At 43.6% G+C, this 17,610-nt stretch overlaps 1 protein-coding gene across 2 annotated transcripts in view; it reads left to right on the forward strand.

The window, feature by feature from the left end:
- Window positions 1-2,275: 2,275 nt before the first annotated feature.
- The window catches only part of CAB39 (calcium binding protein 39), a 94,979-nt gene continuing 79,644 nt past the window's right edge, over window positions 2,276-17,610 (forward strand). Inside the window, exon 1 of one of the 2 annotated variants that reach the window (XM_027965309.2) lies at window positions 2,276-2,656. The gene's annotated coding sequence lies outside the window, so the exon portion shown is untranslated. Of the gene's footprint in view, window positions 3,293-17,610 lie in introns of both variants that reach the window. The other variant, XM_060411352.1, reaches the window with a different exon arrangement.

The following is a 17,610-nucleotide window of genomic DNA, read 5'->3' on the forward strand; positions in this document are numbered from 1 at the left end:
CAGGGTCTTTCCCAATGAGTTGGCTCTTTGCATCAGGTGGCCAAAGTATTGGAGCTTCAGCATCAGTCTTTCCAACGAATATTCAGGGTTGATTACCTTTAGGATTAACTGGTTTGATCTCCTTGCTGACCAAGGGACTCTCAATACACTTCTTCAGCACACAGTTCAAAAGCATCCATTTTCGGCACTTAGCCTTCTTTATGGTCTAAATGTATTTCTAAGTTACTCACCTTCACATCTGTTTCAGTTAAAGTCTTGCCCATTTCACCAAATTGTATCTTCCAGTTGCCTGAGAAAACAAAAAACAAACAAAACTTAGAAATCAGCAAAATCACATCAGCTCCACCTTTTAAATGTGTCTAGACGGTCACTTCATTCATCTTCCACCGGGCTGAGTCTGTCTTCTTGTCACTTGATTATTGCAAAAGCCTTCCAACTGGTCTCTTGGGTGAAACTCTCAGTCCCTTCAAGCTAGTCTTCACACCACAACCAGAGTAATTCTTTTGAAATGTCAGACCACGTCCTCTCTCTGCTCAAAACACTCCAAATAGGTCCCGCTCTCATTCAGTATAAATACCAAAGCTCTCACTTTGGCCTGTATGGCTTCTTCTCTTCTCAACGCTCCCCTCTAAGCTCAGGGCTCTTGCTTCGGTGGCTCCAGGGCATCTCCCTCTCAGGGCGTTGGTTTTTGCTGTTCCTTCTGCCATTCCATACGCATAGCTCATAGCAGGCTCTTTCTTCAAATAGCTACCCTGGGCTTCCCAGGGGGCATCATGGTAAAGACTCTGCCTGCCAATGCAGGAGATGCAAGAGACCTGGGTTCTGATCCCTCGGTTGGGAAGAGCCCTTGGAGTAGGAAATGGCAAACCACTTCAGTATTCTTGCCTGGAAAATTCCATGCACAGATGAAATTTCACGGGCTACAGTCCATGGGGGTTGCAAGGAGTCAGACACGACTGAGCAGGCACGCATGCACCCTTCGTGGGAGCACTGTAAATAACAATACCCTGGCTCTCTCCCCTCCTTAGCCTGTGAGGTTTTTCTCCACAGCACTGAAAGCCATCTGAAGTAATATATTCAGTAAATCAATCAATCACACGCAAACTTTACAGGACACCCTGTATTCTCTATGGGTGGTGGGTGGTTTAGTCACTAAGTCCTGTCGGACTCTTTGCCACCCCATGGACTATAGCCGGCCAGCCTCCTCTGTCCATGGGATTTTCCAGGCAAGAATACTGGAGTGGGTTGCCATTTCCTTCTCCAGGGGAGCTTCCTGACCCAGGGATCCAACCCGGGTCTCCCGCACTGCAGGCAGATTCTTTACCGATTGAGCTACCAGGGAGATCCAAAGTCATATACATGTTGGTTTATTTATTGTCTTCAGTTCAGTCGCTCACTCGCATCCGACTCTTTTCGACCCCCATGGACTGCAGCATGCCAGGCTTCCCTGTCCATCACCAACTCCCGTTTACTCAAACTCATGCCCATTGAGTCAGTGATGCTATCCAACCATCTCATCCTGTCGTCCCCTTCTCCTCCTGCCTTCAATCTTTCGAAGCAGGGAATGTTCTGTTCACTGCCCCACCACCTAGAATAGTGCCTGCCACACAGTAGAAGTCCCCAAATACCTGCTCGATTACAAAATAAGCAAAGCAATTGAAAGAAATGAAGATACACATGTATGGTAACAGATACAGAGTCTGTTGTCAGAGTTTGCAATGCATTATTTCGTTTATCCTCATTAGCCTATTATATATTATACTTTTGTGCGACTATGTGTGAAGGAACCTAGGAATAAGGACAGGAAATAGTCCAGAAGGACTAAACGGTGAAGTGGAGACTGAAATCCAGGCTGTTCGATCACTTTCTATGCGCTTTCTCAGAGGATGCTAAAAATGAGGGTTCTCTCTCCCTCGGAAGTATAAAGGAGTCTACACAAGTCGGCGCCAGATCTTTTAGCAGAAATAAAGCTCTGTTAAGAGTTCGGGAAGTGGTCGGAGAAAGTGGACGTAGAATTCCTGCAGGAAGAAGTGGTTGCACAGAAAAGGTGGGGCTGAGCGCCAAGGTTTAAGTGGCAGGTGAAAGGGGAGGAACCCTGGTCCTCGGCTTCCGCTTTTGTCTGCGCCCCTTCCCGCTTCGGCTCTGCGAGGATTCCTACGCGCCCCCGCCCTGAGTCCGCCCGTCCGCCTGGGGGCGCCCGAGGCCAAAGGCGTGGGGCGTGGGGCGGGGTGTTGCGGCGCCGCCCGACGTCGTGCCCTCCGCGGCTGCGCAGTTCGCACGTCAAAGCCGGGCTCGGGCCGGGAACGGGGGTTTCGGGGAGCGGCGCGGCCTGGGGACCGTCTGAAGCTCCGGGAGCCGGGAGAACGCGAAGGCAGCAGCCGGCCCCGCCGCAAAGCCGCAGCCCGAACGAGTGAGCGAGAGCAGCAGCAGTGCGGCGGCCGCCGCGGGAGCCTCTGGGCCGCCGTCCTCCCGCGCAGCCGCCGCCGCCGCCGCAGGATCCTGTCGCCGGGAGCAGGAGCGGGCGGAAGACAACGGAGGGGCCGAGCGCCCAAGCCGCGCCGCGGGGACCGAGCGAGCAGCCCGAGGCGGCGGCGGCCGCTGAAGACGGGGACGGCGACGACGCAGAGGCGGAGAGGGAGCCGCCCGGCCCAGCCCCGTGAGTGCCCCGCCGGCCCGACCCCGCTCGCGACGCGGACGCCAAGCCTGGCTTCCGCCTCCCTGCGGCCCCGGCCCGGCCCCGACCCCGAGGCTGCCTCCATTTTCTCCGGTTGGCTGTGGCGGTTTCCACACCCCCACCCAGGCCCAGGAGTCGGCGGGAGCGGCCCCTCCTGCCCGCTCTCCGCCCGGCCCGGGCCCCTCGCGGGAGCCTTCCCCGTCCCCCGTCCCTCCCGCAACCTCGTTCTAGCCGGCGCGGCGCCCAGGGGCCTGCGGCCCGGGGCTCCGGGGACCCCATGCGTCCCTGCCCGCCCTTCGCGGTTCTCTGGCGGGGCTGTCGGCGCCCGGGTTTGGGGGGGAAGGGCGTCCGGGGCCCGGCCGAGCCAACTGTCACTCCCACCGCACCAGGGCTCTGGGCCGCCGCGCTCCTCGCCCCCTAGTAAACTTCCCTGTGACCCGGAGGCGGGCGAGCATCTCTGCGATCTTCCTCTCGGGAACACCGCCTAACCGATTTCTGGTTAGGGAATGGTGCGGCCGGAGCGTTCCCCCGGGTTCGGTTGGACCAACCTGCGCGCTGACCCTGCTTGCAGGCGCCATCCCCGCCCTCCGGTCGGTCGGCGCCGGAGGGATTCAAAAGGTGAGGCCGGGCCCCGGGGGCCCCCGTCCCACCCTCCCCCCAACCCCGGGGGGTACATTAGACGCTCTCGGTGCGGGAGATAAGGCATGATACCGGGCCTGTGAAAGACCTACAGAATGCTAAGAAAGGTACCCGGGAGAGACCGGGACCGATCGATCACACCCTTCGGCCTAGTAGAAATCTGGAAGACTTCCTGGGCGAGGCGGTACACAGCCGATCTTGAAGTCCCTTGTGGGGATTTGGGAGAGAGGAAGGTTTGCAGAAGAGAACAGTGTGTGGAGGGGCAGCAAAGCCGGAGAAGGACAAAGGTAAAAAGGTACAGTCTAGGAATAGTAGGTAATGCAGTTGGTTGCGTAAGGCCACGGTGAGGAGTGGCGTGGGGACGGGGGGCGGTCGCCACAGTCGTTTGGGGTCCACATCCTGGAATACTGTAGAGGAGCTGTTTGAGTGGCATTCTAAGGAAAACTTAGAGCTCATTTCTGTGACTCATGGGCCTAGAAATGGAAGCTGGGGAATATTAAAGGCGTTCCTGTGAAAGAAAGGAGAGAAGGAGGCCCAGTAGAGAGTTGACATTCTGTGCCTTGAATATAACACACTTTGAGATAGGTTTTGACAGCTTTCTGGACGTTCAGATAAATCCATGTCCAGGCTAGGCCAAAGTACCTTTTGCAGAAAACTTCATTAGATTTCAGACTTTTAAGAAGTAATGGAAAGTTGTGTATAAAATGAGATGTTGGTGCGGTTCACTAAAATGCATCAGAACTTCTCACACTGTGTATTAGATGGCTACATTTTGGGACTGCTGAGCTGAACATAACTCAGTTCTTTGAGATGGTGTTTGTGTAAGGCAGTATAAATGGGTGTTTTAAAAAATCAGATTGTTACTAATAAAAAGTTGGACATAGAAACTTTTTGTAGGAAGGTAAACATTTCTTTATTAGATTTTTAGTTATGGAAATGTAGAAGAACTAGAAGTGAAAGTCTTTGGCTTTATTTTGTTCCATTTTCCCAGATAACTAACTAATAAAGTCCCTGTATTTGAAGTCTTAAAAGTCTATGGAAGCAGCTTAGAACCAGTGTTGGTTTTGTGAGCACTTATTTGTTGTTTGCTTATATGACAAGTGAATGTCAGTTTTTTTCAGTTAAAAAGACAGACTTGTAAAATGCAGGAAGTATTGTAAAATTTTTAAAAATTATCTTCTGTAATCTTATCGCTTAGATTTTGTTCTTGTTAACATTTTTGCATGTTTCCTTTTTATTCTTTTTAATATTTTCTTTACATAATGAAATAAACTATATATACACATATATATGTATAGTTTTTATTAGGCTTTTCCTTTTTGTCATTGAATATCTTCATATAAAAATATTTTTACCCCGATGTAAGGGAAATCTTCTAAAGTATATTATTTTTTTCTGTCAGGACTGCATTATTTACCTCAGATAAAATGCAGTAGTCATGCTTAGTAATTATTGCTGAGACAGAACTTTTTGTTAAGCCTTCTTGTTTGAAGACTTTGTTAATTTTTCTGTAAGATTTGGATCCTATTGCTTATTGAATAAAGAAAGGCTTTATCATTTGGAATGTGTGCTGTCATCAGGTACAGAAGAGATCGCAGACTTCTGTTTTATGAGTGGATGTAGTTTTAAAAGCCGCTATAAAAAGAGTACTTTCATAACTGGTATAATATTTCCCATACACTGTGATGCACCTCCCCCACCCACCACACCCACCTCCCCCTCCCCTGAGAAAGTCTTTATGCTAAGGCCATCCATATATAGGTTAACTACCTTTTGATCATGACATCACAAAGATTTAGGCTAGACGTATTTCATCTTTCTGTTGGTATTTCTTTGTGAAATACAGAATTTGTTGTGAAACAATTTGCTGCTGTAACAAAAGGGACTTTTTAAGATTTCATGGCAGATCACCGTAGTTCGTTAGCAGGTTCTTATTTAAACCCATTTTTCCCTTGTGCTTTACAATCTGTATTAGTGAGGTCTTCGTTTATGTTTCTCATGGTGTTTAAAGTGGGATACTGAGTTAGATTGTGTAAGTTTTCATAAGGTTAATATAAAAGAATAGCTGAGAAAGCCCAGTTTAATTATGGGGCTTGGTTTTATAATATGGTTTCACTTTTTTATGTATGTATTTATTTATTTTTTGGCCACACTCTATGGCATGTGGGATCTTAGTTCCCAGGCCAGGGATTGAACCTGTGTCCCTGGCAGAGTCTTAATCGCTGGACCTCAGGGAAGTGTGAATGTGGTTTTATTTGAATCTTTATTTGTATGTTGTAAATGTATACCACACGGCATCCTTTATTACTTTTAAATATTTGTTAAAGTATTTTTCTTCGGATAAACTTCTTTAGGTTATGTGTGTGTGTGCTAGTCACTTAGTCGTCCCCGACTCTTTGTGACCCCATAGACTGCAGCCCACCAGGCTCCTCTGTCCATGGGATTCTCCCGGTAAGAATACTGGAATGGGTTGCCATTGCCTTCTGCATCTTTAGGTTATAGATTTCCACAGTAACTGCCATACTATACCAGAAGCCTTTTTTCCAGTAGAAGTTGATTATTCACAGTTGTACCATCTGCCATAAAAATACAGACACAAACCCAAATCCCCCCACTTTGGCAAGGAAAATTAAAATCTGGTTACCTTTCCAGTGGTATCTCTTTTAAAAATCAGTTTCCCTCCTTTCCATGGCTCCTTTCACTTAGAAATTTGATTATATGGATATTGTCTGGTGTTAGCAGAAATAGGAATCTTATAGGTGGATTAGTACAGATAATGGCAAAATGTTGGTAAAACTTTATGTGATGAAATTGTGGGAAAGATGATCAAATCTTTGAACCCCTGGATTAGATTGCTTGTGATTTCTTTTGTTATTATTGAGGTTATAAAGATCTTGTATTTGTATGAATGCATATCAAACCAAGTAGCCTAAATATTACATAACAATTTAATCATCAGTCTATATTTTTTATTGAAAAGAAGTTTTGGAGCCATCCTTAATTTAAAAAGGAATTGAGCTGTGTGAGTTCTTATTTTGTGTGTCTTACCACTCAAGTGACTATCCAACTGGACCCTAATGACTACCTTTATCAGTCCATAGTATGAGGGCAGAACAAAGTGAGGCAAACGTTTCTACCACCAGTATTTATCGAGTAGATCCGTCTGGAAGTAAACGCTAAATGTTCTGTTTCTCAGGCCTTCCAGAGATTCTGAAAAGTTATTGTAAGACTGGGCAGCAGATGATAGATTGTAGTGATGAAAACGGCTTGTTGCGGTCAACACTTCTGGGAGGAGGGGTGTGTGTGCGTGCGTGTGTGTGTGTTCTTTGATGTGCCGTTTGTACTCTGCTGAGCTTCTTGGCCCTCCTGTGCTTTTAACTTTTCTCTTGAGATAGGGGTGAGGGGATGGCAGAATTGTGGTTTTTAGCAACTGTGATGTCAGGTTGGCAGAGGAAGGAAGAGTGGCATTCAGAGAATTGCAGGAAATCAGTCAGGTGTGAAGTAGCTGCAAAGGAGAGAGGCCAAGCCTGCCCTGGTCATTTATGTTGGGCAGTGGCCGGCACGTACCTGTTTTCATAACCCTTCCTACGTTGTGTCTAATTTGAGCTTTTGATGCTCTGAACACAGCGTTTAGGGTGTAGGTTTGTATGTGCTTCTTTATATGTGTATGTGCATTTTCCTGTGTGCAGTCACAAAGGCAGAAAAATCTGCTTAACCAGTATTCAGTGGCAGGCTGGTTTTATATGATAATTATTCCTTAGGAGCATTATCCAGCAGATAAATTTTTGATGACCAAGGAAGTATGATAATGTTAAAGCGGCATCTCAGCACTTTGATTATTTTGATAAAATGTTTGTCTGAGAAACAAAATACACATTTTGTAGCTTGATCTTAATTAAGCTGCTGCTTTATTACTTTGTTTAATGATCTGCAGCTTGTTCTTTTACAGGGTACTGTTAACACGTGAGTCACTGTTCTCTCCCTCGACAGTAGGTTATTTCTCAGCTGTTTGTAGGGACAAGGAAGAAATAGCATGAGCAGATGCCATTTACGTGTCTATAGTTTAAGACCCACTTTGGGATTTATAGGATTCTGAGAGCCAGTGTTGCTAGTAGTTAAAAGCAACGATGCAGCCAGACTCTTGCCTTGTTGAACCCTCGCCCCCTCCTATGGGCTCTGTAACTAGGTGAATTCCTTCACTTCTCTGTAGCTTCGAGTCCTTGGATAGGTATAGACCTGGGGTCCTCAACCTCCAGGTCATGGACCAGTACTTCCTGTCAGATCAGGAGCAGCATTAGATTAGAAATAAAGTACACAATAAATATAACGTGTTTGAGTCATGTCGAAACCAGCCCCCTGCTTCCCAGGCCCTGGAAAAATTGTCTTCGCCGAAACCGGTCCCTCGGCCCAAAAGGTTGAGACCGCTGCTATAGACCATCTGAGAAGACTGTAGGGGGTTAAATGAGTTACTGTGTCTAGAGTGCTTAGAATACGGCCTGGCACACACCAAGTTTTGAGCTAGTATTTGAACCCAGATCCACCTCACTTCAAAATGTGGGCACCCAGAAACAAGAGTATGACTCTCATATGAAATAGTTTTGTTTCCCTCCTTAGGGTCTTGCATTCTTGCTGACTGTTTTTGATTTAGTACTTTAGAATGAAGGTTTGTATGTGTACCCTACTGTGATGGTGCTGACGCTAGACTGTTTCTAGTAGAAGAAACTTGAGAGCTTTAGGAACCCTGTAGTCGGAATGGTACTTTCCACACCATGGCTAGAGCAGCAGGTGGCTGACTTTGAGCTGTAACTGGCAGAGCTTTCTCAAAGTAGAGTCGCTTGCTCAGGGTTGTGTTGCTTATTAGTTGCAAGGCTGATGTAGAACCTGATTCTCTGCTCTTTATCCAGTTTGCTTGAAAGCTAGTTTTATACTTTATACATATAGTGTCTTCTTTGAACTTTTCCACCAACATCTGCAAAGGTTGTATTCATATGTTAAATGCTTTATGGCACATAGTCCTTTTTTTAAAAGGTGTTTAATATACTGATGTTTATTATTGTGATGTAGCTAGCAAGTTGTTGTTTTTTTTTTTTTTTGGTTACAGGGAGCTAGTTGTAAGAATACAAAGTTGAAATAGAATCAAGTATTATTATATATTATCCCCAAGCTTCATTATAGAAGGAAGCCGAAGTGAGGGCATGTCCAAGGTCACGCAGACATTGCACAGTTGAGCTGAGATTTGAACCCGGATCTGCCTCACTTCGAAGTGTGTGCTCCCCCAAACACAGCATTTGTTGTTGTTGGGTCGCCAAGTCGTGTCTGACTCTTTTGCAACCCTGTTGTGGACTGTAGCCTGCCAGGCTGCTCTGTCCATGAGACTCACTATGACTCTCTCATATGAAATAGTTTCATTTCCCTCCATAGGGTCTTAGTTTCTTGCTGACTTTCTTGATTCAGTAACTTTAGAATGAAAGTTTGTAAATAAGACCCTTAATGGGGGCATTAATAGGCTTCTAGGCAGCAACCACATATTGTAACACAGAATGAGATGTTGTATTCTAAATGCTTTAGTTATATAGAGTCATAATTTGATGAGTGGTTTATAGGTTTATTTGGCTGGTAAGTAACATTTGTTTTCCATGTTAGTCTTAGAGAGAAGATGGGAGATCTTGTGTTATAGTGGGCAGCAGAAACCTGGCCAATTGAAAGGTTTCTGGGCGGGTCCTGACTCGTTCACTGATCCTGTCGCTCTGGGTGAGTCTTTCCGCCTCTCTAGGCTCCAGTCATCCCATTACTATACTCAGGGGACCAGACTGCAAAGCCCTCTCAGTCTCCTGCTCTTATTTTCAGTGATCCTGTGTGTGGGCTTTCTGTAGGCTTTTTGGCACCTCTCCTTTTGCCTGTGGTCTTGAAGTCAGGTTTCTTTACATGAACTTTGAGGCCATGCTCTAAATTTTTTTTCTGCTGGTTGTGTTCTGATGCTTCGTATTATTTCACAATACAGTAGTTCTCTGCTTCAGGTAATAGTATATCAAAATCTATTTTTTTCCCCAAATTTTCTTTTTTTTGTACTTAGGAATAAATGGTTGGGAACTAATATTTGTTACTCAGCTTAGTAAGTTAATGATAAACAAATCTTCAAGCCTCATAACTAGTTTCATTTGTCAGCTTTTAAGCACTATATGTTGTAAAGTTCTGTGAGCTGTTGTTTTGGGGAAAGGGAAAATATTAACTGAAGGCAGTGTGAGTGGAAAGGAAAGGGCCAGTAATGTAGAAACCAATTGGAAGATGTGAAGAACATGTCTAAGATATTAATAGTGTTCTTTGGTTGTATTGGTACTAGTCCTCCACCTGTGAAAGGGTGGTAGGCTGCCTTAGATAGGATTGTCTCCAGCCCAGAGTTCTGCCACTGATAAGAGAGCAGTATTCACCACCCCTGAACATTGGTAGCTCCTCAGGCATCTGTGATGAATGCGCTTGTTCTGCAGGCAGTCTTTACCGCTCGTTATGCTGGTCCTGTTCTGTAGGCCAGTCTCAAGAGTTTCCAGGTAAATAGCTCTTCCCCTCTTGGATGGCATGTTAAGAGCTAGTTTATGACTCTGGATTCTGCAACAGGGAGACAGAAACTCAGGTCACAGAAATGATCCTTGCAGATTGTTGTTTGTTCAACACAACTGATTGCCTCAGTTGTGCTGAACTCTTTGCAACCCTATGGATCGTAGCCCACCGAGCTCCTTTGACCATGGGATTCTCCAGACAAGAATACTGGAGTGAGTTGCTGTGTCCTCCTCCAGAGGATCTTCCCAACCCAGGGAGCAAAACCTGTGTCTCTTACATCCCCTGCACTGGCAGGCAGGTTCTTACCACTAGTGCCACCTCGGAAGCCCATTCTTTGCAGTATGGTTTTATTCTCTATTCTGCCTGTGTGTGTGAGACAGACACATTTCTCCGGAGTATGTAGGTTTTTGTATCAGTAGATTTCCTATGATAAATTTTGTACAATAGATTGTAATATAGTTGAGTTGCTTGTTTTCTTTTAACCTTTTGCATAACCTCTTTTCCCCTCTTCCCCCATATCCTGTTTTCAGAGTATGATACATTGTTTCTGTAAGTATTAAATGATTCAGTTATGTAGTATTCTGATAAGCTACTCAGCAGAGATGAAATACTTAACCAAAGCACAGTTTTCTGTGTATTTTATTTCTCTCTGCCATCTTTATGCTTATTTGAATGAGGTTTCTTGCTGTAAAGCTGAAGCTTATTAGGATCTCTTTTGTCCTGATAAGTTCACATAAAGCAGTATTTCCTAAATTGTGTTTTGCAGAACACTAGTCTTTAGAAGCTGAGAAGGCAGTGGCACCCCACTCCAATACTCTTGCCTGGAAAATCCCATGGACGGAGGAGCCTGGTGGGCTGCAGTCCCTGGGGTCGCTAAGAGTGGGACACGACTGAGCGACTTCACTTTCACTTTTCACTTTCATGCACTGGAGAAGGAAATGGCAACCCACTCCAGTGTTCTTGCCTGGAGAATCCCAGGGACGGGGGAGCCTGGTAGGCTGCCATCTATGGGGTCGCACAGTCGGACACAACTGAAGTGACTTAGCAGCAGCAGTCTTAAAAGAGATTAGTAGTTGGTGGGAGAGGTTCCAGAGAAATTTTAAGTTTAGGAAAGCACTGGATTAAAAACAGTTAATCAGTTTTTATTTTTTGATGATGGTTGTGTTACTGTGTCTCTGCAGAGCTTTTCAGAGTTTTATAATGTGCATTGTGACTGTCCAGGAGGGGCTGCAGTGTGCAGCATTTCACCACTTGTCAAGTGCATTTGGTCACAGGAGCATCTGCTTTCCCCAGGAAATGACCACAGACACCTTGAAGGAGGGGTCTGTTAGAGCATGATTTGGAAAACTCTCTTATTTTCATACTTACTAGTATGGAATTCAAAGCATTTGTTTTTTAATTTGAATCATTGCTTACAACAAGTTGGCATTTAACTAAGATTGGAATAATTTATTTTCAGTTTTGTTTGGAAGAATGAACACCTTAGATGAGTGACTTTTCAAGCTTTTTGTTTTTTTTCTTTTTTTTTTAACTTCAGCGCATAGTGAGAAATTACATTTTTGATCAATGCACATATATAAACACACTGTCAAAACCGAAAAAGAAGTTTCATGAAATAATACTTAGGCCTTCCTGTGTACAATGAGTGCGTTCTGATACTTTTTATTCTGTTCTGTTTTTAAATGTATGTTATTAGGTCCTAAAATAATTCGCTATTCAGTTTGAGAAACACTTGTGAGATGACATGAATTTATAAACTCTTAAGATGTTAGGGTGAGAAGATACTGTCAAGATTGTTTTGTGAGTGGGAAAGCTAGAGCTTAGCCTGCAAGAGGAAGGGCTCTGGCCTTAGAATTCCTGGATTTAGATTCTGGTTGTTTTCTTGGGCAGAGTGTTCAGTGCCCATTCTGCCCCAGCTCTCTCATCAGTAAAATAGCAAGAGTAGAACCTATGCATCGGAGAAGGCGATGGCACCCCACTCCAGTACTCTTGCCTGGAAAATCCCATGGACGGAGGAGCCTGGTAGGCTGCAGTCCATGGGGTTGCTAGGAGTTGGACACGACTGAGCCACTTCCCTTTCACTTTTCACTTTCATGCATTGGAGAAGGAAATGGCAACCCACTCCAGTACTCTTGCCTGGAGAATCCCAGGGATGGGGGAGCCTGGTGGGCTGCCGTCTCTGGGGTCGCACAGAGTTGGACACGACTGAAGTGACTCAGCAGCAGCAGCAGCTAAGTTTGGAGAACCTATGCATGGAGTAGTCCTGAGGATTTGGTAAGAAATGCTTTGCATAATGTGTCTGATAGACTGTAAGTGCCCCAAACCTTGTAGCTTTTATGATAACTGAAGTTCTAAAACTCTTCCCACTGCACTGTATACACTTTTGAAAATACTTTAGGTCTTTGAAAGTGTTAAAGTGGCCTTCAAGTAAACCTGAACTCTTTTTTGATGTGTAGCTGGATATATCGTTTGTTCTGATGTTAGCCCTTTGGAATACTAAGCTTTAAAATAGCCATAAAGTGAAAGTTGCTTCGTTGTGCCTCAACTCTTGGCAGCCCCATGGACTGTAGCCCACCAGGCTCCTCTGTCCATGGGATTCTCCAGGCAATAATACTGGAGTGGGTAGCCATTCCCTTCTCTAGGGGTCTTCCTGACCCAAGGATTGAACCAGGATCTCCTGCATTGCAGGTGGATTCTTTACCATCTGAGCCACCAGGGAAGCTATTAGGACCCACTTAAAGTTGATTTGCCTCATAATTGCTTCATGCCATATTCTTGTATTTTTTAAGCTATTTGTAACAATATCTTAAGTTTAGAATAATCTTTCTTTATAGCATGTAATTAAATACAAATAAGTACATACCTATATCAGTGATTAATTTAGTATTCTTATAGTTGTAGTTCACTGAAAGAAGGACAAGGTAAAGTTTCCTGTTTCCTGTTATATCTCTTTTTCTGCAGTTTTTAAAATCCCCCTCTCAATATTTTATAATGCTCTTAGGGGTTTAATTTTTGTGTCCTAACCTAAGAAAAGGAATATTTAGAGGATGTTAACAATGGCAGAGGCCAAATCAGTTTGTAGACTACTCTCCATCATCCTGAACTTAGCTGGCTACTGCAGACATTTTTGTCACTTACTGAGGCATTTTCATTGTCTGTCCCTGATTATATCTTCTCTTTTTGTTTCTTTAATTGTCCGTTTGTCCTCAGTTCGACCTGAAATTGCTGAAATGAGAGATTCTAATGAACATCATTGAGGCAGACCAATTCAGTATTAAGAGGCATTCTATGCTTACATAAGCAAAAGGAGTGAGGTAAAAAGAATAGATATACTAACATGGCTCATGTATGCTACCTGGTGGTATAAGGTTTAAGGCCTCTTTATATGTCTACCTCATTTAAACCTATAGTCTATTTCATTCCCTTGTTTTCACTTGAGAAAGAGAAGCTGAGTAATTGGCCTAAAGTCATACACCTAGAAAGGGGCCCTAGATGTGAAACCCTGGTCGCAGTGGGCACTCTCGTGTCCCACCGTACTCTGTTGTTTTCACCACAAGATGTTGAAGTGTCGACTCATCCCGGAACATAGGGAATTTCTGTTACAGAAACAAACAGCATCAAGGTTTTTCAGTCAGCACGTGTGATATCCTAGGATGCTGAGAGGACTTTCACATTGCCGAGTAGCTGTTGGTGGACTTTGAGGAGCTGTGAAGAGAGGGAGCTGTGTAGGAAGAGGAGGGAAGCTCACGTACTGTTCTTCCAAAAAAGGGAAAGGTGGAATCCACCACTCATAGGCACCAAACTTGGTGTTGATTGCTGGACAGACTCCAGAAAGAGGTGCAGTCTTAGCAAAGTGCTGATTTCCAGAGGGCACTGTCCATTTATTACCTCTTTCTTTTCCTCCTAGAGTTCTGTTACGTTCTTGGATAATAAGCAGGTAGCCAAAGTACGGATCTGCAATGCTTTACAGTTTAATTCATATTTGAGACTGACTGAAAAAATGTTAAATCATACGATTCAAGTTGAAATATCTTTTAGGACTTAGAAATCATGTTGATGTCTTTACAAGATCATTTTAACTCAGGTTCATCGTATTAGAATATAGCTTTATAATAATACGCTTTTCCTGAGCTGCATCTGGCAAGTCAGTCTCAGAAACAGTAGCCCTGTGCCTTGCCTTCTCAAGTAGGCGAGAAGGAACTAGAACTTGTCCCATCTTCCTGTATGTGCACACAGCAAAGTAAATATTGATACTTCCTAGTTTCATGTTGTTAAAATCATTCATCCCTGTTCCCTGAGATTGGTTGTAACCATTTGTTTACTCAAGAGTTAGTTGTCTTGCTTCTGAAGACGGTCTAGTGAGTGACTGGAAGTAGGTTGATGGGAAGAGGACTGGGCAATAGGAGAATGCACTTGACCCTCATGAGAGCTAAAAGCCTGCTGAGGGGGGGGGGGTGAAGGTGACAAACGCTAGCTTTCTTCTCTTGTATCTTATGAAAGCTCCCACACTTCTGAAATGGAATACGGTGAGGAATGAGTGTCCATATCCTAGAACATCATAGGTGTTGGAAAGGGCACAGCTATCTTCTGCAGATGCTTCTTAAGAAGAGGAAGGAATAGGGAAGAGGAACGAGACATTGCAGTACATCCAGAAGGAAGTGACCAGAGAGAGAGTCAGTGGCTCTGAATTTGTATGTCATGTGCAACTTCGAAAGAGCTGATGATGAAAGCGGAACTGGTTGCTCTTGGGGATTGTTTTGAGCTGGAGCACTTGAATAGTGTGTTAGTTATGAAGTACAGTAAATGTATGTTAAAGGCCATGGCCTCCGAACCAAAAAAGGGAGGGGAGCTTCAGACCTCTACAATATGGAAATGATAAGTTCTTTAAAAAATCTTGAAATACTTATCAATAATCTATCTTGATTATTCTAGATCTAGAAAAATACCAGAAGATGTAAAATTCATTTTTAAAAGTCAGCATGAACTCTTAAAAACATATTAAAATAGAAGAATGACAACGTGCTAAGTCATCAAAAAGAAGAAAACTGTTTCAATTTCACTTATCAAAATAGCCATGAAAATTCTCAATAAAACAGCAGCAAATTTAATTAAGTAGGACATTCTCTTAATTAAAGAAGACAAAGGACATGTAATGCTTGGTGTTTACTGTATGCCTTTGTTCTAATATGTTATCTCAGTTCATAGTCCTCAAAACCAGTGGCATTTTTCACAAAACTAGAAAAAAATTTCACAATTCATATGGAAACACAAAAGACCTCGAATAGCCGAAGCAGCCTTGAGAAAGAAGAGTGGAGCTGGAGGAATCAACCTTCCTGACTTCAGATTATCCTACAAAGCTACAGTCATCAAGACGGTATGGTACTGGGACAAAAACAGAAATAAAACAAAAACAGACCAATGGAACAAGATAGAAAGCCAAGAAGTAAACCCATGCACCTATGGATACCTTATTTTTGACAAAGGAGGCAAGAATATACAATGGGGGCAAAGACAGCCTCTTCAGTAAATGGTGCTGGGAAAACTGGACAGCTATAAGAAAGAGAATGAAGTTAGAACACTTCCTAGCACCATACACAATGATAAACTCAAAATGGATTAAAGACCTAAATGTAAGACCAGAAACTATAAAACTCTTAGAGGGAAACATAGACAGAACACTCAGTGGCAAATTATGTCGTCTGACATTCAGCACCTGCAAAACTAGCTCTTCTTTGACCACTGCCATCCTGTTTTTGATGCTTAAGGAGCAAGGTTGTCTCTCGGCTCCCAAGGTGTCTCCTCCTAAAGTAGCTTGATTTTTAAGGCATTAATTGTGGAGTCATGGCAGCTGTCTGATCCTTCTTTGGAACTGAAAGGGTTTTCTGTACATTGGAACGAAAAGACTTTTTTGTCTGGGGACGGTGATGTTCTAACTCTAAAATGTTCTTCTTTTCCTCAGGTCAGACACTTGAAAGGAGAGGTTCTAAATGTAAACATCTTATTTTTGCCCACGTTCCCTCTTTCACTCCTTGTCCACTCACATATGCAGCTTCTCAGGAACTATTGGAGAAAGAAGTTGTGGTGTTCCAGTTTTTAAATGGTCGTTGTTTGATGCCATGCAACTCTGAAAGAGATTTTTTAAAAATTTGTTTTTGAGTTACAGTTGATTTACAGTGTTGTGTTAGTTTCTGATGTACAGTAAATGATTCCTTTTTCAGATTCTTTTCCCATATAGGTTATTACAGAATGTTGAGTAGAGTTTCTTGTGCTAAACAGTGGGTCTGTTCTGATTATTTATTTTATATATAGAAGTATGTGTATATTAATCCCAAGCTCCTAACTTATCCCCCTCCAGCTTTCCTCTTTAGCACCCTTAAGTTTGTTTTCTATGTCTGTGAGTCTGTTTCTGTTTCTGTTTCGTAAATAAGTTCATTTGTGTCAAATTTTAGATTCCACGTGGAAGTGATGTCATGATGTTTATCCTTCTCTTTCTGACTTTTCACTTAGTTTAATAATATCTGTAAAGCCTCATAGATAATAGGGGCTTGAAAAATATGTTGAATAAACTTGGAAGTATTTTTAAATTTATTCTTACTGAATGGCTGGGACTGAACAGGAGTTGCATGCTGGAGTCAGGGCTCTTTGAGAGATGGAGGAGCTGTGACAACCATCTCTCACTTTAGAGAGGGGCCTGGGCCGTGGGTTATTCACAGAAATTATTTGACTCTAAAGAAAAGTGATTAGTTCCGTTCAGTCACTCAGTCCCGTCTGACTCTTTGGGACCCCATGGACTGCAGCACGCCAGGCCTCCCTGTCCATCACCAACTCCTGGAGCTTGCTCAGACTCACGTCCATCGAGTTGGTGATGCCATCCAACCATCTCATCCTCTGTCATCTCCTTCTTCTCCTGCCTTCAATCTTTCCCAGCATCGGGTCTTTTCCAGTGAGTCAGTTCTTTGTGTCAGGTGGCCAAACTCTTGGAATTTCAGCTTCACCGTTAGTCCTTCTAGTGAATACTCAGGACTGATATTCAGAAAATCAATGAAAAATGATGGAAGCCCTTTATTGCACTGTACACTGTGCGTGTTGATTGCTTTGATACACTTTCCCTCTTTGACTTAATCTAGTCATCTCTCCCCAGATGGGATGTTCCCTCAGCAGTGTTACCTGTTTCTACCTGAGCAAGAAAACTGACACACTAGATATCGTGGTGTTTAACAAATTTATCACAGTGGTAAGGTAAAAGCCACGCCCTTATGTTAAAACTAGCTAGTTGTGTTTTTTTTTTCTTGTTCCTTGCCTTCCATTTTAGGGAAATGGAAAAAAAGTATGTGTCCTTTTTTCTCCTTTCTGTCCCATTCTCTTCCTCATTCCAAAGAAGTAGATAAGCAAAGGAAAAATAAGGAAAGACAGAATTATTCTTGGGGCAACCTTAGGACACAAATAAATGCACGTCTTTTATACTAGCTTGTTGGGGACCACACATTTGGCTTTGAGTTTAGAAGCCAGAACACAGAAGAAAAGAAGATCAGTTGCAAGGCTGTGTTCATGAGATAAAAGATAAACTAGCCACTTAGGAGAGGCATAATTTTTCCAGGAATTGAGACCCTGTGGATGCTTTATTAATGCAGGCGCTGGGTCCTTGGTACACTTCTCTCTGCTCTCTACACTGTCTATAAAAGTATCCTGTTCAAGTTTAAGGCATCTTAGTACAAGGCATAGGAATAGTGTTAGACTGGAGT

The sequence above is a fragment of the Ovis aries genome, chromosome 2 (genome assembly GCF_016772045.2).
Source record: "Ovis aries strain OAR_USU_Benz2616 breed Rambouillet chromosome 2, ARS-UI_Ramb_v3.0, whole genome shotgun sequence".
Lineage (NCBI taxonomy): Eukaryota > Metazoa > Chordata > Mammalia > Artiodactyla > Bovidae > Ovis > Ovis aries.